This window comes from Agelaius tricolor, unplaced genomic scaffold, assembly GCF_023055355.1.
Source record: "Agelaius tricolor isolate 1412-34295 unplaced genomic scaffold, bAgeTri1.0.p SCAF_21, whole genome shotgun sequence".
Classification (NCBI taxonomy): domain Eukaryota; kingdom Metazoa; phylum Chordata; class Aves; order Passeriformes; family Icteridae; genus Agelaius; species Agelaius tricolor.
In genome coordinates this window covers 11539439-11566501 of record NW_027269281.1, presented here as the reverse complement: position 1 = coordinate 11566501, position 27063 = coordinate 11539439, and positions in this window count along the sequence as shown.

Below are 27063 nucleotides of genomic sequence, written 5' to 3'. Positions count from 1 at the left end.
AAACTAGCCTAAGTACCAGCTTTAAGCTTACCCTTGTTTGAAAAATCCTTTATCATTTATACATAAATACAGAAAATGGAGTTGCTCATAAAATTTTAATTCAGGTGTGAGGAAGAGTAAAAAACTAGTAGCTTATATATCAAAGATGTTAGACCCATGTCACGGTTTGATGCTGGCACAATGCCAGTGCCCCCATGAAAATATATTCTCCCTGGTGTCTACTGTGAGGTGTGACCAGAAATAGAGCAAAGCAGGCTCCAACTTAGGAATAAAGGGAAAAAAAACTTTATTAACCTACAACTGTATGTAAAAAGAAACACACACAGAACTCAGAATGAAAACCTTTCAAAAACAATTCTCCTCCCCCCCACAAAATTTCCAATACATCACAGTAAGACAAAACCTTGGATTCTCAATTCAGTTACCACCCCTCAGATAACCAACTCTCAGTCCATCACCACCCTTCAGATAATCAATTCTCAGTTCATCAAGGAGAGAGGAGTCCCTCTTGTACCATAGGCTTCCCCAGGAAACACAGTTGAAACCTCTTGTGTTTCCATGTCACTCGTGGTACCGCCCCGAGAACATTTGCCATCTTGACCTCTTCCTTCCATGTCCAGTGCTCTCACCACTGCACATGGACCAGGGCTGCTTCTAGGGTTCCCCTTTTAAGGATGCTTTGCCCAGTTCCAAAAAAAAAGCACAGTCTCTCACTTTCGGGACACCTGTTCCCCCCAAATTCACCCCCTGGGGCCGAGGGGTCTTGAGAACAGAAATCTTCTTCACTGAAGATCGAGGGCACTAACCACCCTCCTCACCCGTCGTCTCTGTTCACGCACTCCTTCACATAATATCACTGCACTCTCTTGGCTCCAAGCCATTGCCTCCCTCTAAATGCAGTCTCTGTGTCACAGGAAAAAATGGTTCTGTCCATGACTATACAAGAAAAGTCCAGCCAAAGGCCACTCCATCATCTCCTCCCACCTAGGATTCTTCTCAACTCTCTTGGACATCTTTCACTTGCACGGATTTTCATCACACTTGCCCATTTCCTCCTATTTCATCTCTATCTCTCTTTTCATTCAGCTCCAGGAGTATCAGTATTTGTAAGGTTTCCATTATCCAAGAAAAGGGTTAAAATATCGGGCTCTGCCTGCCCAGAACTCCTATGATGGCCCTGCCGGGCACCTTCTCGCCACACCCTCGCTGCACCCCCCCCCTTCTCCTTCTCGGCTGGCCATGGTGCCAGCACATGATATCAAATTTCAGGGTGGCACAGACACAGGCTCTCTCCCTCTCTCTCTCCGGGGGGGGGGGGGGGGGCTGCCCAATGCCTCCCAGTGTTCCTCCACCCTTCCATCCTGCAAGGGGCCTTCACCTCCCTTCTCTGTCCAAGGCCCCGGCCTACCTCACCCGGTCGCATGGCTTCCCCTCCACTGCCCAGCCCGCAGCTGGGCAGGGGAGGTCTTACCTCTTTCACCCACCGGAACCAAGAGAGCTTCCCTCTGGGAGTTCTCTGCTTTTAACCCCCTGTGTTCTCAGAGGCGTATCCATGTCCTCAGTGGCCACACCAGGTGCCAATATTCAAATCTGAGCACCTATTGGTTTGACCACCAAACTCCCAAAAAACTCACTTCCTTTTCAAACCAGGACAACCCAGTAAGCCACAGTTAGTCAGTATGTATTTAAGCTATAATAGCTACTATAATCCTAGTAAAAGAAAGTTGTAAGCTTACTTTTAGAAGTAAACTAGTTTTGTGTACACCTCGTACCATCTGAAGTGTGTTGAATCAAAGAAAAGAGAAAAAGATAAGGAATGAAAAAGAAAGTAAGAAGAGAAGAAAGAAAGAAGTTGAAGTACAGGGGTGGTTAGCAGACTCTGGGATGTTGGAATGTAGAGTGATGACGTCTTGGTGCTAGAAGAGAGCAGAAGTGTGAATGCGGGGTTTTTTGCATGAAAGGCAAGGAAGTGTCTTAACACATGGTTGTGAAGAGCTGAACTGGGGTCCGGAAAGGGTTTAGCAGACCATGCCCTCCTTGAAGGAAAAAGAGGATAAGTTGACTAAAGAAAGAAAAAGAATGTCAGGAGCACCTGAGGACACCAAGTTTAGGGTTGTCAAGGTTGGGAGGTGTTTGAATGCTCCCATACGAGCGGAAGGGTCTCGGGCGCTGTAGCAGGGACCAATTCATGGAAGTGATCAGGCAGTGGTACTGGGAGCAGATTAAACACGTTTGCTGGCCAGGAGTGGGCTGGCTCAGTGGCGGAACTGCCGGGACGGCTCCCAGACTATCAGGGTCCTGAGTCCAGGATGGCAGCATTGGCCCCGGCAAGTGGGTCAAGAGGGAGAGAGAGAGGGAGAGAGAGAGGGAGAGAGAGAGAGAGGGAGAGAGAGAGAGAGAAAGAGAGAGAGAGAGAGAGAGAGAAGGAAAGAGAAAGAGAGAGAAGAGGAGAGACAGAGGGGGCAAAAGGGACCCAAGGCATGCCCCCAGGGTCCCCATGCCCATGGCTGCTCTCCCCTGCTCCTGCTGGGGCCCTGCAGTGAAGTAGCAGCAGCAGGGAAGGGTGAAGAACAGTGTTGACAGAAATGCTGTGAAAAAGAGGGGGAGAGGGCCAACACTAAAAAGATAAAAACAAAGCAGAGATTGCTGACTCTCCAAACCTCAAAAAGTGGTTTATTTTTTTAAGTAAGGGGTTTTTTCCATTTTGTTTGCTGTTAAAAAGAGGAGGCTTTTGTTCTGAACAATGGGTCTGTAAGACTAAAACAGTTAAAAGGTGCCTAAAAAGTAAAAAGCCATAGAAGTGATACATCTCACATTAAATTTGGCCTGGCCTTTCTTTTTTAACTAACTGTAACTCACCGAAAGAAGGATTTGCCTCCACAGCTATTAGCACAGCTGGATATAAGAAGAGGCTGCTGTGGAGAAAGCTTTTAGCTAAACCCAGAAAGTTTGGGAAAAAAAAAAAGCTAATGGCAAAAGTTAATGCAGTATTGTCTTTCTTTTATTACTATGCTATTAAGTCCTTTCCAGGTGCTACTGAAGCAACAATCCGAACCATGTAAAGAGGGTGAATTCATGCCAGTAGAATCAAAGGACTTGTGAAGGAACCTGAAGAATGGACTATCACATCTAAACTGGGTGATACCAAATTGACATTCAAATGGGGACTAAGTGGTAATGGTTTGGGAAAACCCAAATGATTCATGAAATGCACAAAGAATAACACCTAATTAAGAAATAAGGTAAAGGTTACATCACTGGTTTCAAGCACTGCCTGAATAAAACATCTCCTCAGTGAGGAATACTTTAGACAAAAGGATCAGAACTGTTTGGTTCAAAGAGTTCTTGTATTCTGACCTTAGCCTGTGAATTGTACAGGGGAGAGGGGGAATTACCATCTCCATCAGTACTATACTGTAAACTTTATTTGATTCATTCCGTTACTGGACATGCTTAGCTGGGTTATAAGTTAATGCTTGAATTGTGGGAATAATTAGTATTGTAGTTCACAAAATTTATACTCTTGTTGCAAGAAGTGTTAAAGTAATAACTTTGTTTTGTGGATGGGAATTATTAGTGCCTGTTAAATGGGACATACCTGAGGAACGGTGGGAAACCACAGTTAAGGGGTGTCAAAAACGATTTGCCTGGAAATTAGCTAAGAGAAAGTGACAAGGAAATAGAGGGCAAGACCAGATTGGCCTCTATATTCTCCACCAAGAAGATCAAATACACCTGCTGTGGGTTGCAACCTCACAGGCATGGGAGGTGGGAGTATAAGCCATACTGGACCTCTGTTATTCCTGTTTCTGTCACTCATTTGTTGTCTTTTCTCTTTCAGGATACCAGCAAGATCATGTCACAAATGCTACCAAAAGCACAACATGGAAAAAAACCAAAGTTCCGCTTTTACCACACACACCTATGTCAACAGCCACTGTTATAACCCATCCAAATTAAAAACCTGTGGGCAAAACAGAGAAAATTATTGGATTGCAAGAAACTTAGGAAAAAGTGGTAATAGACAGGGAATTGAATGTCCAAAAGGAGAGAGATGGATTTGTTTTACATTTAATCTAAAAGATACACTTCAGGATTTGGTAAAAAAACAAAAAGGTAAAACCAACACAGCAATTTAACTTTGTATTGACCCTAAATTATATGTTAAGTCTTATTACAAGACTCCAAGCAGTTATAGAAATGATAACAAATAAAGCCGCCCAGGCATTAGAGTTAAGTCAGCTAAGCCAAACAAAACCTGTAGTGTATCAGAATAGGTTGGCTTTGGACTATTTATTGGCAAAAGAAGGGGGTGTTTGTGGAAAGTTTAATATATCAGATTGTTGAAAATTGATGACCACAGAAAAGTCATTCTAGAAAAAGCAAAAGAAATCAAAGAAAAAAATCCATATAATAACCCAAATACCAGACCAAAAATTAGAAAACAATGTTAAAACCTAGCTGGTGGGGTAGTGTATTAGAAGAAATTAAGATTTTTCATTTTATGTGTTACAACTGTTTTTATATTTCTTCCTTGTGTAATCCCCTGTTTTATTTTGCCAGCATAGTCCAGAAGAAGTAGAGAAGAAATATTGCTCAAGCCAAATGATTTACAAAGAATAAGAGTGGGGACTGTGAAAAATGCGTATTTTATGATCAGCTTTTCCCAAATATTAAAATGAATATTATACGTGTTATGTTAGAAAGTAATTCTGTATTAATTTTCTTAAGTACTGTGTTAAATATAGTTTTAGGTTACAATATAATGTTAAAATAGAAACTATGCTATGTAGGATACTTTTTTTCCTAAAGAAAGGACTCGCACCGAGATAGTGGTCACAGGATACCTAAATCTTTCAGAGAAAGATAATTTATTGCCCCATTATCAGGAGAAACGAACTTCTTCCCACCTTGTTCAGCCAGGACTACTCTGTTAGGATTATGAGGAAGAAGTTGATGATGACCAGACAGAATTCTGTGTTTGAATGGAATTTATGTGTCGCATGTCCCGGCTAGATGGTGACAATGGGGGGGCGACAGTCCCCCTCTTTCAGGGCTCCACAGAATCCCAGCTACCAGCGCAGACGCAGTGCGGAACAAAAAGGCACAGCATGGGCCTGGGGTGGCACTGGGTTACTTTATTTGATGTTACACTCCCTGAGTCTCGGGGTCCCAGGCAATGAGCTGGGAGCAAACAACAGCTTATAAAGGGGGGGCAGGTCTCAACGGAGGATACAATGTTCAACTAATCAAAAGCACTGGGAGTGGAACACAAGGGCAAGGGATACAAGGGAGGAAAACTGCTTGGGACAGGAGGGGTTAACAACTGGATGTGGGAGGAAGGGGTATGAAACTTGGCATATAAGTAGCTAAGTAGCAAAGAGATAAACCAACACCTGGCTCAACTGAATAAAAAAGACAAGTCTGTGTCACTCAAAAAGCAGGGGGGAAAAAAGCCCAAAAAACTACCAAACAACAAATCAAACAATAACCTGCAAAATAAAAACACACTGCAACATTTATGCATCATGTATGAGGTGTATTTTTCTGGTCTCTGAGTACTGCTGAGTCCCTCTGAGTGCCACTGAGGGAACCCCGGCCAGCCCTGAAATGGTGAACTGGTGAACAGTGGGGGGGGGGGGGGGGGGGGGGGGGGGGGGCACTCTCTCGTGCCCCAGAGGGTACAGAAGGCAGCTAGGCTGATCGCCTGCAGCAAAGGAGACACTGGAACAACGGCGGAAGATGAAGAGGTCGACTCTTAGTGAAGGGTAATCCAAGGTATATTTCAGGAGGTCTGGGGAGCCCCTACCACCTCAGGGGCCTCCTGCTGAGACCCCCGGGAGAGGTGCCAAGGTTACATTTAAAGGGAGGTGGAAACCGAAAGTAGATAACATTTTACTAACCAATAAGTGGCCCTAAGGGATGGGTACTAGGGGATAGACATATAGGACAGCATATGGAGAAACACTTGGGGGTCTGACCACTAGTCTCTGGCTAATCACTCAACATCCTGGACCGAAACTTCTAGACGGAGGGGATGGGATGTTGAGTGATTGACAGAGAGCCAGGGTGGGGATTTGGGGATGGTATCAGCAAAGGAAAGGGATTACACAGATAAAGGGACGGGGTAAAATCTGGGGTAAACCATTTGGGAAAAATACAGGGATACAAAACCAAAACTATTACAAAATATTACAAAGTATAAAAAACACACTACAACATCTCCCTCTTTGAATTTAAATAAAAAGGGAGAGGCACTTAGATCTAAAAAAATTAAAACTCAGCTTGGGCTGATCTCAAGCATCGGCAAACCAAGGCTGTTTTATGAACACTGCAGGGGTTCCTGTTTCTTCCTCGGGAATGGTGGGAACAGTCACCTGATTGATCTCTAAAAGAGAAGTAGCTTTCAATATTTATTTGTCCATGATGCTCTTGATGATCCCAGAGTTGATCAAAATAACAAAAAAAACAAGCAAAACTGAAAATACAGACTTTAGTATGGATCGGACCCAGCCCAAGAGTCCCCATCCTTGGAAAAGTCCATCCATCCAGTCTGCTGTTTCCTGCTTGATGTCCTGGACCATCTGTTGCATCTTTCCAATGATTTTGTGGACGTCCTCAGCCTTGGATGACTGGTTCAGTCAACAAAGAGCCTCAAGCTCCTCACACCAATGATTACGTAGTATGTCACGGACATATTTTATGAAAAATCCTTTTGCTAGGATTTTTCTCCTGAGAAGCTGAGAGGCCTCAGAAATGAAATGTAAACAATAATTATCTGCGGTTGTGAAATGCAACAGGTGCATCTTTGATTGGACTCATGTGGTTGTTTTTATTAATGGCCAATCACAGTCCAGCTGTCTTGGACTCTCTGGTCAGTCACAAGATTTTATTATTATTCCTTTCTATTCCTTTCAAGACTTCTGATGAAATCCTTTCTTCTATTCTTTAGTATAGTTTTAATATATCATTTTCTTTTAATATAATATATATCATAAAATAAAAATCAACCATCTGAAACATGGAGTCAAGATTCTCATCTCTTCCCATGTTGGGGTGTTGCAGTATGATGCCATTTCCCGTTTCACCTATCCCAACTCCTCAGGTGTGCCAACCTTTCCTTTCCCCTTTTGCCCTCCTGCTAAGAGCTGTCCATCAATCTTAACATTCCAGCAAGGGCATCGTGTGGTTGGCAGAAGTTCAAAAGATTCCCCTCAGATCCGGGCTCATTGGCCTGTCCAAGCGTCTATATCCCTTGAGCCTTCCCCTCCTCCCACCTGGTTGGTGCCTCACCTGTCCCTTCCCCTCCCCCTGTCCCCGGGGCTTAAAACGAGATGAGACCATGCGGTCACCATTCTATTTGGAGCTGTTTCAGAGGTCTACCATGCTGAAATAAAACTCTGGATTAAGACTCTACGATAGAATCCTCTCCTTTCTCTTCACCGTCGCCTGAACCTTTTCCACCAGAGGTAAACTGAGTTCCTACTATGCCTGGATTTGTTCTGAGTGCCCAGCTGCAGCATCCAGCCGGCCAAAGGTATCTCTGAGGTGAAACACCACAGCTGCCGCCTTTGGTCCAGCAGCAAAGGTCAGATGAGGCCAGGCACGTCCCACCTGGAAATATTTGGATTAATATTCCATATCGGGGTTGCCTTCAAATTCCACATTAGTAGGAGAAGAAAATCAATTGCAGCACAATTTTGTAGGGTGGCTTGCCTTGTTGTTTCATTGTCTGCAAGGAGGTCAGAAAGTGCAGCTGATGTAATATTGGCCTGTTTAGCAACCCAACACTCTAGGTGTGATAATTCACCTAGAGCCTTGGCTGCAGACACCCATGGCAAAAACCCAGTGATTGCAACACCTTTTGGTTTGGACCAATGTACAATTTCAGAATCGCAATTTGGGTCTAAATTCCTTAAATCTCTCTTTTTGCAGGCCAAATTGTGGGCGTTGGTTTTGGTTTGCCAATCCATGATTTGGGTCTTGTTGGGTGTAAACAGGCTCAGCTTTCCAATGGTGCATGGACCTCCGGTTAGACGAGAGGAGATGCCTGCCCAGGCTCTGTCGCCACAAATGAGGAAAAACCCTTTAGGGAGGGCATGGGGCTTATTATCGAGGGTGGACGACATCTCCACATGGGAAATTTTCTTACACCAAATTTTTGCTGTGTAGTTTTCTTTAAACTGTTTGACTTCCTGATACTAATTTACCTGGCCTTTTGGTTTAAACATAAACTGAACACAATAGAATGCTTTTGCAGAACCGAGGAGCTCGAATTTTTGGGGTTCCTTTTCTGTTATTGTCTGTCGGTAAACTAATTTTGCCCAAGGGGATAACGGATTATACACTGGAAAAAAGGGCATTGGTATTGTTGGCGGAAATTCACTGGATTTAGATGGGATCCCCACAAGGCAAGTAGACATTGGGTCAGACACAGAGGAGGCGGACAGGCAAATATGATCTTGGTTGAGGACTCTGGCAAGATTGGTCCATACGTTTGCCTGAGGCTGAGAAACGATTCACAGCTGACTTGAATGGACAGCTGACAACAGGAGCAGCAGAAGGATGGGGCTCATTCTGATGGTACGGGGGCTGAGTTCAGATCAAGGGGAAACACTGAAAAAACTGAAGATATATAATGTTAGGAATAAGGTTCAGTTAATAGCAACTTAACTTTAAAGAGTCTGACGGCGCTTCCTCCTCCCGCAGACATTGGCTACCTATGCCGTGGGTTTATTTTTTGACACTTTTGGAATGTATGGTCTTACCCACTTGGAGGGGATCCATCTCAAGCCTGAGGGAGCGGATGCGCATGCATATCCCCTACCCCAGCTCATGAGCTCATAGGGGCCCTCCATTTTCCAAATCTCAGGGTCTTTTATGAGCACGGGTGGCCAGGCTTTCAGGTTGTACTGACCGTTCTCTTTAAAGTGCTTCATGATGGGTGGGTTAAGGTTTTCATAGGTGCAATTTAAAAAATTCAGTGTGAACAATGCTTTGGACAGCTGGACTTGAGGGGACACCACCTTCATAGCCTCTTGTTGTTGGTGTAGAACCTTTTTTACGCTCTGGTGGGCCCTCTCCACCATGGCTTGGCCTGTTGGGGAATAGGGAATGCCTGTCTTATGTTCTATTCCCCATTGCTGCAGGAAGCTCCGAAACTCTTTGGACTTGTACACTGGGCCATTATCTGTTCTGATGACCTTAGGGATTCCTAATGTGGAGAAGGCTTGAAGGAGATGATTTTTCATGTCGGAGACCTTCTCCCCTCTGTGGGCAGAAGCGTAGATGGCACCAGAGAAAGTATCCACGGAAACATGGACATATTTAAATTTGCCAAATGACGGGATGTGGGTTACATCTGTCTCCACACCTCGCAGCTCTGCAAACCCCTAGGGTTTGCCCCTGTACTTAGGGAGGGTAGTGAATGGTGTTGACAAGAAGGGTACGTGGCTACAATGGCTTGGGCTTGTTTGCGCATTGTGACGGTGGTCACAGGGGTCTTAGGATGAGGGAAGAGATGAGCATCTGACTCCATATTTTAGAAGGCTTGATTTATTATTTTATGATATATATTACATTAAAACTATACTAAAAGAATAGAAGAAAAGGTTTCATCTCAGAAGGCTAGCTAAGCTAAGACGATAAAGGAATGAATAACAAAGGTTTGTGGCTCAGACACTGTGTGCAAGCCAGCTGGGCTGTGATTGGCCATTAATTCCAAACATCCACATGAGACCAATCACAGATCCACCTGTTGCATTCCACAGCAGCAGACAGTCATTGTTTACATTTTGTCCCTGAGGCCCCTCAGCTTCTCAGGAGGAAAAAATCCCAAGGAAAGGATTTTCATAAAAAGATGACTGCGAAATGTCACCTTTTTTTATTTAGTTAAATTAAAAAGAAAAGTATTTGTAATTTCGTCTGCTGTACCCATGCAGAGGAAAGAACAAACACTTGACAGGTTATCTGTTGCCAATCAAAACCTCAATCAAGTGTTGATGTGAAATGATCAGGGAAATTCTTCACCTGTAGAACATAAAATTCTATCATATCACTAAAACAATCTTACAATATAAGAAAATGCAAAACCAATGCAAAGAAAGTTCAAGTCTGAACAGCTGAGTTTCAGGAAAAGTCCGTGGACTGAAGATGTTCCTCTTTGACATCTCTGAAAGTCCCTTTTGGTCCTGAAAAAGGCTTGCAGAATCCTGAAACAACAAATTGCTAAAGAAAATCCATCAATAGTTATCAAAAATCCATTGACAGTCATCAAACAATTTCAAACAATTTTGAGAAAACTTGCAGAGAGGCCTGAGAGGCCCTGGGGGACCCGGCCCTCTTGGAAGGATCAGGAACCCCAGACCTGGTCCACAAAACGGTGGCCCAGGTCCTGACAGGGGAAGCCAAGCCCCCCAAGCCCAACAGCTGGCTGGGCGGTGGCCCTGGCCCAGGGAACCGAGCCAAACAGCCCAGGCCCAGCCCACGAGGCGGGCTCTGTGTTGTCACAACCCTGCACCACACTGCCAATGCAGTGGCAGAATGAGTGACCAAATGCTTTCTTCCCCCCGAACCACCGACCCATATTGGCAGTGGGGGAATAGAAGCTGTCCTGAGAATCTTCATCTCGGGTCTGGGAATGTTTTTTCCCCACAGCAAGTGAATGATGGTCGCTTTCCACTGTTTCCCCTGCCTCTGCAATGCAAATGCAAAAGGTGTTCCCGCCTCCTGCCCCACGGCACCACGCTAAACCCTTCTGGGCTGGGGACCAGAGGCAGAACTCCCGGGACCCACCTCCCCCTTGCCACTGGGGCACGTGAGAGACCGCGAGGACCTCTGCAACCCCCAAGGGGGAACCGGCCCACGAAAAACACTGAGTTTGAAAGCAGGCAGCCGGGCTGCACCCGCAATCAGCTGCCGAGCCACACCTCCCCCACGGAGGGACAAGCTGGCCGCCGGAGCCGCAGCCCCAGCCACTGCTGCTGGTGGCAGCGGGACCGCGGGAGACTCCAAAGACGGTCCCGGTGCCGTTTTCAACGTCATCCTGAACCAGGACCGGTTTGGCGCAAGGCGGCAAAGCCGGAGGGAGTGCCTTCCCCACTGGGCCAGAAGCAGCAGCCCCGTCTACTCTGGGTTCCGGAATCTGCAATGCAGGCGCAGACTGCAAAATTGGCAGAGCCGACACGGGAGGCGGCTGGACAGCCTGGGGGGGCGGCGGGGGCGGCACGGGGCTGGCCTTTGGGGCATCCGCAGGCGGCGCAGCCTCGGACTCACGTTGCCTGTGACCGCCATTGTCACCGAGTGCGTTCCCTAGCAACACGGGCGAAGCCGCGAGAAGCGGTGCTTCTGAGATTGGCCACGCAGGCCCAGTCGCAGAAACCGGAGGAGCTGTGGGCGAGGCTTCCTCCCGGTGGGAGATTATTTTTACTAATTTTGAGAGCAATTAATACAAAGGAATGTTGGAGACTTCTTGCCACACATCATTCTCTGCTCTGGACACTACACCTGCCACATAAGCTGAACCAGTAACTAAATTAAAAGGCTCGGAGAACCTCTCAAATGCTCTGACGATGGCAGCCAACTCAGCAATTTGGGGTGATCACTCCACCTTGGCAATATCTGCCTCCCACTGCTGAGTTTGAGGATCTTTCCAAGTCACCACTGACTTGTGGGACGCTCCAGATGCGTCAGTGAAAACTATCAGTGCCTTTAGAGGCGTCCTGCTCTGAATACTTGTCAATGATAAAGAAAACTGAACGTTCAAAATAAATATTTTGTGGGCTGGTCGCTGTATCGAAATTTGGCCTGTGTAGCTGTCTAGCACAAATTGCAGGGCTTCTTTCTCTTGAAGCAATGGTTCTTAGATTACTTTAGTTAGTTGCCCCAATTTCAATTTTAAGGAGATGTGGATGCAGTCAAAGTCACACCCTGCCAATTCCCTGATCCAAATCCTTGCCTTCCGGATGAGTTCTGCCATCAGGTCCTGTGGCCTTGTCATCCGTTTGGACCTGTTGTGACTGAGGAAGACCCATTCTATGATTAAAAGTGGGTCCTTCTTGTCCTGGTCGCTTTTCCCTGCCTGGGCAGTTTCCCACTGGAAGATCACCCCATGGAGGTGTGGCAACTTACCCAAGATGATGAACTTGAAGGGCAGGCCCTGCTGGCACCTGTGGGCCTGCCTGGCAGACATTGTCTCCTGAACTTTCTCCAGTGCAGTTCTCGCCTCCTGGGTGAGGGTCCTAGGTGAACTAAGGTCCTCTCCCCCTTTCAACAAATTGAAAAGGGGGGCTAGGTCCTCGGTGGAAATGCCTAGACAAGGTCTTACCCAGTTTAAAGACCCACACAGTTGATGGAGATCTGATAAGGTTTTGATGTTGTTCTTGATAGCTAATTTTTGCAGCACAGTGGTCCGCTTTCCAATTTCGAGACCCAGGTACTTCCAAGGTGGCATCTTTTGAATCTTTTCTTCCTGGAGCTTGAACCCTGCAGCAACCAATGCATTGATTGTCAGGTCAAGAATGTGAGTAAGAATGTCATTGGTTGGGGCACACACCATGATGTCATCCATGTAGCGCAGGATGATGGAATCTCCTGCAGCTACATGGACTGGGGACAGCAAGGAAGAGACGTACCGCTGGCAAATCACAGGACTCACTTTGAGACCTTGTGGGAGTACTTTCCAGTGGTATCTCTTCATTGTACTACAAAGTATAAAAAACACACTACAACAGTCTATGAATATGCAACAGGTTATTTTTTTTTAAGGGTTAATCCTCTGTTAACGTGTGTCCTTTTTCGTGCTTATGCTGCCCAGGAAAAGGTACCTGACGTCCAGAACTCTTTGTTTCTCTTGTCTCATATTGTCCTAATTCCAATTGTCCAAAATTTTTATTACTCTAATTATATTGCTATTTTTATAACCATTTTATTACTATTAAACTATAAAAATTTTAAAAACAAGTGATTGGCATTTTTCACAAATATAATGTCACATGTGTTATTGATTCTGTGCATTATCTGATTAATCCCTAAGTGCATGGTTTTGCTCTGAGGTTTCCTCATGCTCATAACCGAGACACACCTGTGTCAAGAAACATATAGAAACAATTAATCAAAGACACTTTTGTCATCATCATAGTGTGATGTCCCTATTAACCTTCTTCAGCTGTTTCCTGCTTCGGGACAAGAAGGACCTTCAGTGATGTTGTCCTGGTTTGGAATGTGTTATAAATGATCAAATCGTGAGCCAAAATTATCAAAAATTTCAAAAATATTTATGAATCTATCTGCGCGACCGAATTTCAGTCTCCGAGACCACCACAGCCAAAGAGACAGCGTCGAGCCCGGGATCAGCACTGGGTGAACCTGGACCCGACCCCTAGAGTGTCAGAGCCTCCCCCGTTCACGAATGCTGCTTCTTGCAGCCAGGTTTTATACAGTTTATTGTGCCAGAGGCAAAGATGTCCAAATTTCCTTTGTAACTCTTCACGTGCATCCCTGTTCCTTTCAATGTGCAGAGCTGGACAAAAGCCGGTTCCAGGTGTGTAGTCAGCGTCAATGGGCTCCGGGGAAGCCATGTATTCAGATGTATCAGTTTGGCACCGCTGACTATCTTGATAGATGCGATCGGCAAGGCAATAATCGCTCTTGGGTGGCTCCCTACGACTCGTGATACTGGTGATCATTGCCCTGAAAGCTTCTATTCTTACATTAAGGCGTCAATCGTTATCTTGTGTCTGGGAATTCGTTGTAATCTGAATAGACAGCTGCTCCCGGCCGGGATGGTCAGAGACATAGTTTGGATTTTACAGTATTTTATACCATACATTAATAGCATGGATTATCCCTACCATATATTACAGAATGGGAGGAAATCAGGGAAGTGATGCAAAGCTTTTTGTGTAACTGACAGTCTGTGGGACCACTGAGAAGCTGGACACACCTCTGTGAAACACACATGTTGAAAACGGAAAACTCTGGGAACTCTCCTTTCCAGTCGGTGAGGAGGTTGCAGGCCCCGGGCCCGGCCCTGGCCAGGCCGGGCTGGGCGGTCCTGCCGCGGGCCGGGCCCCTTCCCCCTCCCTGGGCTGCCTGCCAGCCACCCTTCCCCCCCATTGGCTCCGGGTCTGGCCAGGCCGGGCTCCAGCAGCTGCTGGGCAGGAAGGCGGGGGAGGCTGCAGAGCCCCGGCCGGAGCAGGTCTGACCGCGGCTGTGAAGATCTTATCATCAAATCCCCTTCCCCCAGCGCGGCTGAGACCAGAGACCTCTGCAGCCCATGCAGAAAACCAAAGACCAACCATGAGGCCGATCCTGACACAGCCCAGCCGCAGCTCCCTGCCACAAGTTACTGGCCGGTCAGTGTCTTGGTTCAGGAGAGACCCCCTCGAAGAGGCTCCTCTAGGAAAGCAGATTCAATCGGCCCCTCCCCCCAACTGGTCCGGGAGAAAATACCTCCTTGGAGAAATGTGGAAAAAAACTGTTTATTAAACAATACAACCTAACAATATTAAACAATAAAACCCCTTGCTGCTCCAAAAGAAATGACAAACTGAGAAAATCCCCTCCCCGGGTTGCAGTTCAGCTCACTCGGTCTCTTATCAGTCCCTCCGGTGCTGGAAATGCCGCGGCCCAGGCCCAGCCCGGTGGGCCACAGGTGTGAGCTGCTGGTGCTCTTCTGGGTGTTCAGTCCAGAGCAGGTTTAAACAGGTCCAAAGAAAAAGGAAAAAAACACACAGTCCAGGGAACTTCTTTGCGTCAGCTAGCTAAAGTAACTAAAAGCAAAGGAGAGCTCTGTCTTGCTGTCTGTCCATCCACAGACAACACAGTCCAGGAGCAGGAATGTGGAGGAGTGAGTGCAGCGTCTGAAAACAAACTGCGCTTCTTCTCTCCCCCCTTCACTCTCTGGAACAAGTCTTAAAGGTGCAAAAGTTATTATTCAGCATAAACAGAACAAGACGATTGGGGATAAAAGCATCATATAGTCAACCTAAGACAGTCAGGTAGGCCTCCGGCGTGATGTTAACTTTTTCAGTGCTTCAATCCTCCCTCGAGTGAGAGAAAGGAACAAGATGCAAGCATGTAAAGGAACAGCATGAAGACATTGAAGTCAGTAAGGAAGAAGTTAAGTCCCAGATGGGAGGGGGAGGAGATGCCTTGTTTTTGGAGCTGAAATCCTCTTGTAAGCTATGAAGAAAAGACTTTTTCTTTATAACGCACGAAACTATGGGGAGATGAAAGTGTTCAAATTGATATCAAGCAAAAGCCTCCATGCTAAGATAATCAGATGTTGAAATAGCTGTGAACCCATGAAAAGTTTGAACAGAGAAAGAGAGTAGTCCTGTGCTTCTAGGAGAAGAAGAGGATCTCTGTTCCCAGGGATGAAGATGATTTTAGAAATAGATAATGAGAACTTTTGCCTTTGAAAAGCTCATCTTTAAAACAATACCCCATAAGTCGACATGGCCCATCAACAAGCTGTGGGAAGGCTTGTGGAAATGGGAAGGATTTCACAATGGCAGGGTTCCCTGTATGGCTGCTACTCGTGACGAAATTGAGAGCCACGAGAGAACTGTTTTTTCCTCTTGTGAAGAAGTCTCCATAACCTTAACAAGAGGAATTTGTCTTCCTCAGTGAACTGAAGAAAGACTATTTTAGAAGTGATAAACTGACTGAAAATCTTGGGTGTGATTTCTTTACATTGTCAGTGGGAAAGACAAGGTTGTGGGGGGAGAAGTGTTCTAGAGGGTTTTTTTTTTGATTCTTACTACTTTTTTTTTCCCCTTCTAGTTACTTTTAATAAAATCTTCTTTACACCCTTTTAAAGTTTTGAGCCTGCTTTGCCTTGCTCCTAATTCTATCTCATAGCAGGAAGTGAGTGTATTGGTGATTGGCCAGCACTGAACCCGCCACATTCTTTGGTGCACTGGCCGGGAAAATCTCAAAATTAGGGAAATCTTAAATTGGCAAACCAAAACCACTACAGATGTAAAGATCAACATTTCCAGCTAATGGACCTTCTCCTGAGATTCAGATGTTTGGACTTTAAAACAATGATCACTCATTGCATTTTCCTAAGAGACATTAGACATTGTTATTTGGTTTTCTCATACTGTAAACCCTGTATCAATGATATGATAGAGATTGATATTCTACAGGTAGAGAATCTCTCTGACCATCCTAAGTTAGCATCTGATTGACAACCAGCAAATTGCTAAGGAAACCTCTTGAGCTGTGTTTGTTCTCCTTCCTGCAAAGGGCCCTGCAGGGGACTACAAATGCCGCCTTCTTCTTTAAACACAAAAGGGGGACCTGTGGTGGCAGCTCCCTGGTCCAAGTGAGAGAAGCTAGATAATCTTTCCCATGAGTTGGCCTGGGAAGCTTTAGGGAGCTGGAGAGAAAGAATTCTAAACAATCTGCACCTGGTGTTTTGTAATAAGCTGTTTTGCCCATAAGGTTGTTTACCAAAGGGTGGTTTCTTAATTAGCCAATGGTGATGGTGTTTTAATTAAAGGACCAATCAGGTCAGGTCCACCTGTAGCAAACTAGGATATAAAAAGCAATGGGTTTCTTAATAAAGTGAATTAGCCTTCTGTGAATGCCTTGGGAGTTTATGTCATTTATTGCGTGGTCTTGACCTGTTACACCAACACAGGGTGGTGGTAGCAGTCCAATTAAATGGTGGCTACAATCCTCTTGAAGTGATAAATGTGGTTTTCTTGAAATGGTGATCTTGTTGAAGGGTCTGGTCTTCCTCTGAAGGTCCAGTAGTGGTTATGTAGCTCTTGTCCTCTGGGAATCCAGTAGATACGGCTGCCTTTAGTGTTTCAAACCTCAGATTATATCCAGGTAGGAAAGCTTGGTTCCTCCCACTGGATGGAGCATCTCACAATGGGATGATGTTATTGTACGATTCATGCAGTGAGACTTGATGGCCCATTAACAGAAGATATCCCCCTGGAGGGAGTTATCAGGGATGTGGCATGGAAGAGATAAAGAACACTGTCTCACCTGGTTTTAACAGCTTATGGAGATGGTAATAGAATACATACTTTTGGTTACACCTTACACTGTAACCTAAGACACCCTATTAAATGGTCTTTATCTCAACCCATGAGTTTTCTCACTTTTACCCTTCCAAATTGCTCCATTATCCTACTGGTGGTGGAGTGACCAAGCAGCTATAAGGGGCATGGCTGCTGGCTGGGGTTAAACCACAACACTCGGTTAGTCCTGGAATTGGAAAGAAATCACTGACACTCTTTGTGTTGGGGCATTACAGCTTGTGATTCATGGCCCCACTCCAGCTGCTGACACCAAGACCCTCACTCACTTTACTCACCCTGGCTCCCCAACACACACTGGACTTGTTCCAGTGGCTGGAATTGATATCCTCACCTGCTCTAGTTGCCAGTACCATCACCCCCCTTCTGAGTTCAATTGCTGGCCCTGAATGCACTTGCACCAGTCTCCCCTCCTCCAGTATCTGGAATCCCAGACACACACTCCTAAGATCCAAGGATACACAGACCCAAGACCCATGGCCCCTCAAAATCCTAATTCTGAGACTTCCATCCACTCCAGTTGCTAAACCTAAGACTCCCACTCATTCCAGCTGCTGACACCACAGGCCATGGGGTGCCTACACCCCTGGTCTGACTCCAGTTGCTGGCACCAAATTCACTCATGTCCATCTCACCAGTAGCTAGCACTTAGTCCTTGCAGCACATATACACCCGAGGTAGACAGAGAGATAGCTAAGAAAGGACTTAATAAGAAAATAATACAGACTGGTGATCAGACACAGGGCTTTTCAGACAAGTGCACTGACCAACAATGGTTTACATGTGACTGGCCCTCTTATATCCCTTCCTCTCTATTTCTCTCCTTTGTTCTTTTCCTAACCCTTTCCCTTAAACATTCTTTAATAAGTTTTGCATAGTCCCACAGGACCCCCTAAAAATATCCCATCAATCAGTGATTGAAAACTTCTTTTGGTCTTTGGTGTGGTCTCTGTTATCCCTTTTCTATCAGATTTGTTTCTGTGTGATCTTTACCTCTTTCCCCTTTAATTATTATCTGGTTAGCATTGAAAAGGTCCTTGTTTGGGTAACCTTAATAAAACAGATGCTCTTATGTTCCACATAGCCTTACACACATCCCCTCATTTCAAAAAACAAACATCTAATGGTGGATAAGCATAATCTTACTAAGAGAAAGTTATTGTCCTTTTTAAGATGGGGTGAGACAGTGGAAATTTTCCAGAATAGAACTCCATTTTGATTTTGATTTAGGTGAAATGTACATCTTTAAGTCTGTAAGTTCTTTCTGATAAAGAAGAATTAGCGGTAAATGTCACGCGAAATCAGTAGAATGAATATGTATGAACCTATTGTGAAATTGCATGCATGGGTATTTGAGAGGGAGATAAAAAAGGATTGTGAGTTCCCAGAGGTACGCATGTCAGGTTAGGGGAATCGTCCCCTACATGCATCCAGTGCTGTAATAAACATACCGGCTTTACAACTTTCACAAAAGTTGTGGAGTTTGTTTGCTTCCGCAAATTGGGGAAAACCCCTCCTTTTACAGGCTACTTCTTCCACATGTCAAACTATTTTACTTACTAGGAAGTGATAGTTTTGAGTGCAGTATCCTCACAAAATTACATTATGAAAGTTGGAGATTACTGCAAGTTAGGCTATAGCACAGATTCCCTTTTAATCCTATAAGCAACCTGTCAGAGACCCACAAAATCAATTCCTACTTATGTATTCAGACTGTAGGACTACAGCAAAGGAGAGATATAAGGCAAGTGAAATCAATCTGTGGAGGACTTCTTCAGAGGACTTCTAGCCCTCTCAAGGAACATACTTTGTAATCAACAAAAATTGCCATTGCAAACTATATAAAAGAAAAAGTAACCCTAGCATCATCTTTGCTAAGGCATGTGCTCCACTATCAGTTAAATATTACTAATGACCTCTTTAGATCTCTTATGCAGAATGTATGTATGCAACAAGTGCCTCAGCTGAAATGAGCATACAGACACAAGCAATGAACCATGTCAACACAGGGGTGCCCAAGCCATCCTGGCACAGTGTGGTAAATAGAGTGCTCTGTGCGATGCACCTTTAGGGGCCTCCCTGTGGACCCTAGACCCCTTTCATTTCCCCACAGAGCTGAAGTTCACCAGCACTCAGAGATTGCCTGGTGACAGGATGTTGGTGCTCTGGGACACCTATCCCACAAGGGCCCCCTCAGAGCAATGCAAGTGCCCCTGCAGTAGTAGGCAGGAATGTCAGACAAACCTACCCACCTAAACCGAAAAAAAAAATATACATGCTCAAGGAAAGGGTTTCCCAGTAAATGGAGAAAAAGACAGATAATACCCTCTGAACAAACGAGTGGGCAATACCACATCTCAAGACACCAACTCCCCTTTCCTTAAGTACCAAAATGTGAGCGATAAGTAACCCTATCTCTGTGGAGTGTTGCAATAACTGAATTTCTAGTTTTATCCCTCCCTCATTTAGCATGATGTTGTAGCAGCAACAGAGGTGGAACCAGCGGGCAAATTCTGGCAGTCAAAATGACTTACCTGCATTGCAGCCTGGCTTGAGAGGGGGTTGAAAGGCAATGAGTACTGCTTTGGTTACTGATCTAGCCTATAGCAGTTACCGTAGTGGCTACAGGATCACCGTGCTCCACTGTTTAATATGGCAAATCTTCAATAGGCTGAGCTTGGGGAGATCCTCCTTACATGGGTGAGTGGCTGGGCTCAGTAGGCTGCCTTGTTTGGAGCAAGGTAGTTTGGCTGGAGACATCTGTTGAGGTGTGCATCTGTTTGCCCCCTCCGGTCTTCCTCTCCGTGCCTTTATGGGTGTCTCTGGGGTCTCTGTGCGTCACCGCAGTCTCTGCATCCCGGGACACACCCTCGCTCTCGGATGAGTTTGAATCCTTCTGGGTTCAGCAGAGCTGTGGTGGAGCTTGCCCTGTCTGATCAAAGCCTCCATATGTAGATGTTGCCATAGCCTTAGTTCTGCTTCTGCTGGGAAATCAAAGGAGCTTTCCCCCCACAGGTGCCTGCAGGTTTCAGCATGTTAGAGAGTATGATGTGCATTTCCTTCCTGTCACATGCCTGGACTTGGTGGGCAAATTGTTATCCATTGCTTTGATTGTGTCCCCCTGGCCTCTCATGTCTTGTGCCTATCCTGCAAAGGTTTTGTGCTGTGTTACTTAAATGTTATCTGCATTCAACCTGGACTGCATGTACCAGTCGCTTCATGGTGTGCTTTTACTCACAAAACAGCCAGAACTTACTCAACATTGAACCCACATTTGCAGCTGTATTGGTTTGTCATGTCCTGGTTTTTGGCAGCAGGGGGGCTACAAAGATGGCTCCTGTGGGAAGCTGCTGGAAGCTTCCCACCATTTCCAGCAGAGTCAATCCTTGATGGCTCTGAAGATGGACATGCTGCTGGACAAACCTGGGCCAATTGGAGAGGTTGGTAATGCCTCTGTGATGACATATTTAAGAAGAAAATCAAAACAAAGTTATGGGGTTTTTTGCTTCTAGTCATAGAGGAGGAGCACGTGAGAATATGAGAGGGAAAACAACATGGCAACACCAAGGTCAGTGAAGAAGGAGGGGGAGGAGCTGCTCCCGGTGCCAGAGATAAGATTCCTCTGCAGGCTGTGGTGAAGGCCATGGTGAAGCAAGTTGTCCTTCTACAGCCCATGGGTCCACAAGGGATGCAGAGAGATGCACCCATAGCCCATGGGGGAGGTACCCATGCCAAAGTGGGTGGATGCCTGGAGGAGGCTGTGATCCAGTGGAAGACTTGGTGGAGAGAGGGCCCTTGCTTCCAGGCTGGAGCATCCAGTCCTTGGAGGTCTGCACCCCATGGAAGAGAGATCTATGTCGCAGCAGTTTTGGGAGGACTGTCTGCCTGTGAGGGAAATTCACATTGCAGCAGGTGCAGTAGGGCTGCTGCTCGTGAGAGTGTACCCATGCTGAAGAAGTTCACGGAGAACTGTTTCCTATGGGAGGGACCCCATGGCCTCATGGGGGAAGAACTCCTCTCCCAGAGAAGTGGAAGAAAATCTCGGTGATGAACTGACGTAAACTCCCATGCCCTGTCTCCCTGTGCTGTCCGTGGTAAGGAGGGAGGGGCTGGGGAGGAAAGTGTTTTAAGGGCTTATTTTACTTCTCTTTATCCTCCTCTGATTCTGTTAGTAATAAATTTCACTTTGCAACCTTAAGCTGAGCCTACTTTGCCCTTGAAATATTTCTCCCGGTCCTTATCTCACTCACAAAGCCTTTGTTAATTTTTTTTCTTTTCTCCCTCGTCTGTCCAGCTATAGCGGGGGGTGGGGGGGTGAGCAAGCCACGCTCGTGGGTGCCTGGTGTTGGGCCAGTGTCAAACTACAACAGCAGCTACTCTGCATTTTGAAATATGAAACATACCTGTGTGACTGTAACATAGTTATGAAACTGCCATTTCTTTAGTAGTTGAATTGCTGGTTCAGCTGTCTAGAATCATTGGCTTCCCAAACACACATTAAGAAAATTGCCAAGTAAATATCTACTATATGAAATTGTGGAACATTTCTGTTTATTCTCAACAGTAACTCATTTGGTTGTTAGAAACTTAGCCTGTAGATGTTGGGAGCAGGAGCAAGCTGTGAAGTTAATGAAAAAAATTTATTTTCAAAATTATGATTTAGGCTTCTCTATGAAAGTTGAAGTGAATAAGGAAGGGACATCCAATACCTGTAAAAAAAAGAGTGGGTAGATTGGAATGTACACAAAATTGAATTTTTTGGAAGATGCCCTAGCTGCACCAGGATCTTTCTTTCCTTTGCATTCCTGATAATTCTTGTGTCTTAACCAAGGTTGTAATTTGTCCTCCTTCTTGCTCTCTATGATTTTTTCCCTCTTCTCCCCTACAGATCTTGGAGAAGACATGAGACTACTGCTGAGCATTATGAGGAAGCATACATATGTATGAAATCTGGGAAAAAAAAGCCAAGTGAGAGGCTTGGTTTAAGACTGGTACAAGGAAGGCAGGCTTACAAGGGGGTGATAGAGACCTCTGCCTGTGTGTTGCTACCATCCATGTGCTCCTGCTTTAGTTTTTTTAGGTATGCTTCACACTGCCCCCTCCCCCATCCCAAATTACTTCTTGGCTCTTTAACTTTTCTAATAACCTACAAATTAGCCCTTGCTGGGCTTCCCATCATCTGCATGCAACCAATACCCTTGTAAGTTATTATAATTATTTTTCCATGTATCTTTGGGGACTGTTAAGTGATCTGATCTGTTGATCCTATTTCTTATTCAACTTAGGTTTTATTAAAATATCTCTGTATTGTTAGAACAAATTTGCTATATGAAAAGTCTGTGTCAATAATTCCTTAAGAGCTTTTAGGACTAGAAATAGTCAGACAGTTTTTTAAAGTATGTTGTTCAAATATGGTTTTAAACTAATTTAAATAAAATTTCAGAAGTGCAAAAAGTATTTCATAGCATTAAATATTTTCTAACTAGCTAGAGGACTAGCAAAATGCATAGTAAGAGGCAAAGGCTTCTTTGGGAGAGGGCACACTTCTCTGTACAGCTAAATATTATATGAAACAATGCTCTATGTGTATTTTAAATTACTGTTGTCTTGCTCAACTTCAGTGTGTTCAGGTCCAGTAGAAGTTGGGAAAGTGCTGATAAAAATAAAATTATGGTTCTTGTTTTTGGAGGGGATGAGGACCAATTATATCGTGATAAAATCTGCGTGTGAACTGTTCAGAAAAACATTTTTTCCTTGCATGGCACTGAAAAGTATTAGAGCCAACTAGGAACCGTCCCTGCCATGTTTCAAATTTGAAGATGAGGACAGCAGTTTGTTCATTGGTAAACATTATTGTTACTTTTGAACTTGTTTTACAAATCTGAACCATTAAAAATATCACCCTGGGACAAGGAACAGGAAATAATGTAAAAGTTTACCTTAATTCTGCTCTATGGTATTACCCATCTATAGGAATTATGTACTTGGACATGTGATCATTCTTAAGCAATAGTGTCTGTACTCATTGATCATGAAATTGCATCTGTACAGATGAATCCTTGTCCAGGTCTGTAGGAGTGGTCCATAGAGATGGACCAAGCAGTATCCTTTATATTCTTGAAGTCTAACATTCCATAGACCATTTAAATAAATATTCCAACTAATCTATGCCCTTTACATTTTTTTCCCCATTCTTTGTATGCTAACTTAATTCTTCTGGTTTTGTTAACATAAATATTAGTAAATAATTCTTAAATGGCATTAGAATTAGTCAACACTGTTGTGTTTCTTGAATGAATGCATTTCATTCAAGGGGGGGGGGGGGGTGCCATTTTAGCCCTTCCAATATTTTTGTCTGAATGTGGCCTTGAAAATGGCTCATTTCAATTTAAAAAAAGAAAAAGGTTATTCAAAATTAGCTTTTGTTCTGGCTCTGCCTGGATTTAAAAACTGTTTTGGCTGATCTGGTTTTACCCTTGATAGGCTGGGATGCATCTCCCCTTAAATTGCAAGACATGAAACTTGTTGTAGTGGGTTGACCTTGGCTGGATGCCAGGTGCCAATCAAGCCACTCTATCACTCTGCTTCCCAGCAGGACAGGGGAGAGACAATAAGATGGAAAACAACTTGCAGGTTAAGATAAGGCAGTTTACTAAAGCAAAAAAACCCAGAAAAGCAAAAGTTTACACATGCATAAGCAAAGGGAAAAGTTAATCTCTACTTCCCATCAGCAAGAAATGTTCAGACACTTCCCAGGAAGCAGGGCTTCAGCATGCATAGTCTCTGGAAGACAAACATTTTAAAATAACGAATGCCCCCAAACCAGGTCATGCAAACTCAATACACTTGAAAAAAAGACCTCGAGGGTTTTTTAGTCTCAAGTGAAATGGGTAATATAAATAAATATAACTTTTCTTTGTCTGACTCTTCCCTCAAGTCCTATAATGATTCTTGGGAAACTGCTTGTTTAGATGGCAAAAGAGCTGTTACAACTTAGAAAATACCTCACATCTGAGATATATAGTGCTGAAAAATTATTTTTAAGACCTGGTTTAACCTCCTGGATTTCCTCTAAAAGCAATTCACATCTGTAGTGAAGTACTTCAACTGTTTTGTCAATGTTTTGAGGAGACACTGCTTTTCAAAGAGGTCTGAGAAACTGTTTAAAGTAAACCATGCTGCTTGCATGGATGTATATGACCTGAAATTGCTCTTCTCTGACAACCTGTGCTTTTGATGGATGAAAATATAATGCCAGAGATTACTATATTTGATATTTTTAAATCAAAGCAAGCCATTTTACCTATAAATGCTTTAGGTTTATATTTTATTACTCCCCTCACCATTCTGGGGTATGTTAAATATTATCATATGGGTTCTGTTATGGTCTCAACAATTCTGTCATTTTATTAACATCTTCATTAAAAACACTTTGTGTTGGAAGGGACCTTAAAGGTCATCCAGTTTCATTTTCCCTGCTGTGGGCAGGGACACTTTTCACTAGACCAGATTGTTCAAAGCCCCATCCAACCTGGCCTTGAACACTTCCAGGGATGAGACAGACACGACGTCTTTGGGAAACCTGTGACAGTGTCTCACCACCCTCACAGGGAAGAATTTCTTCATAGAATCACACAATTAATTAGATTGAAAAAGACCTCTGAGATCACTGAGTCCAACCTAAGACCTAACACCACCTTGTCAACTAGACAATGGCGTCAGTGCCACATCCACTCTTTTCTTAAACACCTCCAGGGACGATGACTCCACTGATGCCTTGGAGAGGCTACCTAGAACAGAGGCTAGACAGTTAGAAAATAAAGTAAGTATTTATTGAAAGGCCTTCAAAGGGTACACCTTGGGCAGTGCAGGAGCCTCGCAGAAGCTACACCCAAGATGAACAATAGTCACCAATTTTTCAGACATATAAGTTTGTTCTATTTCTATATCAGAGGTTAATTGTTCAATTACAGCTTCAGCTAATGAAGTCACATTCCCTTGATTCACTTTTGTTTATACTTTTCGGGCCTGAGGCTGAGATGACCTTGGCTCCCATCTGGGAAAGGATTGTTTTGTCTGACCAAAATGTGAAGAGAACTTACTAACACTCTATATGAAGTTCAGAGTTATACACTAATGCAGTACAGGATCTGAAAAATATAAAAGCTAAAACTTAAGGCATCATTCCCCCCCTTTAGAGGCTTGACAAGGCCTCTACCTTGTTGAGTCTCTATTCTAAATATCTACTAATAATATGTATTTAATAACAGTAAATATCTAACAACAGTAGTGTTTTGCAGTAAGCTATCATGCAAAGAAGAATTATTATAACTATTATGAACAGTTTTTTAGGCACAGAAGAAGAATCATTTAAATCACGTTCTTGTCCGCATCAGTCTGTTTTTTCATTTGTTTCAGGAGCAGAAGCCTTCTTAACTCTGGTGTTTTGCAGAGATAGCCAAAAACTCCACAACTTTGTGAAAGTTGTAAAGCCAGTATGTTCATTATTACAGCGCCAGACACATGCGGAGATTACTCTCCTCAAAAGACATGCATACTTCTGGGAACTTCAGGTCCCTTTTTATCCCCCTCTCAAATACATATGCATACAATTTCACAATAGGTTCATACGTATTCATTTTTACAAATTTCGCGTGACATTTGCCGATAGTTCTTTTTGTCAGAAAGAATTCCTAGGTCAGGCTGACCTGCTTTTACAGCAGTCTCTCTGTCTCTCTTTATCACCCGCTGTCTCCCCTCCCCTTATCTCTGTCCTTCATTGAATCAGTATCCCTAAACCTAGGCCTTGCAGTCAGGCTACATAGCTATGTTTTCTTAACCACAGACTCAGAGATGTACATTTCACCTAAATCAAAATGGATTTCTATTCTGGAGAATTTCTACTCTGTCTCATTTCCCCCCTTTTCTAGAAAATAAGTAAATTCTTTTACTTAATGGAAACTCTTACGTCAATAAGTGTCTCTTAATGCTTTACCATGTATGTTTGATAAGGAGGTTAACACAGCTACTCGCTGTAGTATTCTCCAATTCCAAATTAGCAATATAATGGATAATCTTAAACTTATTCTAACTAATATTAACAAAACTACAATGGGATGACACAACTTAGTGAAGATTCCATTTGCAGTTGGTGACCATCCAAAGATTACATCCCACCAGTGATGATCCGCATTTTGTTTTATTCTCTGTAGAATTCTGGTTATTTCTTTTGTATAATGTTGGACAGTAATTAAGGTTTTCTTTCCACTTTCTTGGATTTCTTTCAAGATCCCCAGTAGGTCTTGGTGCTTAATTAATTGTTTTACCAATGTAAGGTCCATCCCAATAGGGGTAGGTGATAGTTTGTGATACATTGTATAATTGGTTTTAATCAACTGGTGGGATGTCACTGGGGCCAAGTACGAAAAATCACACCCGATAATCTTAACAAAATAACAAATACAATAATTAGAATGATTTCTGCTAGACAAAATAACATCGTTGCTATCAATTTTTACAGCAGCACAGGCAGTTCTCAGGCACACACAACCTTTTCCAGTATATACAAGCACAGTTTTCTGATCAGTGACTGGATGAACTTCGAAGTGGCAAATACTCTGTTCAGTGTCTAGACACACATCCTGGGCATTAATAGTATTGCTTTCACAAATGAATCCCATCTGTTCTCTAGTAATGCAGGATTCTAAGTTTACTGTTTGCCACTTTTCATTCACCTTTCATGTCCACACTCTATGTTCTGAAGGGTTGCGTACTGTTTTTTCATGGTTTAATCCTAGTGCAATGATGGGGTGGATAACGTAAACAGTGGCATTACGTATGGTAAGCACAAAGGCAGTGCCCACATTAGAAGCAGGATCATAGGTGAAATTTACCATAGTCCACCAGGATTGAAACTTCCTTTCAAAATCAATCGCATTATCCCAGACAATTTTCCGAATTTCAGCTGGAAAATTACCTTCACTACCTTCCCGTATGATCAGAG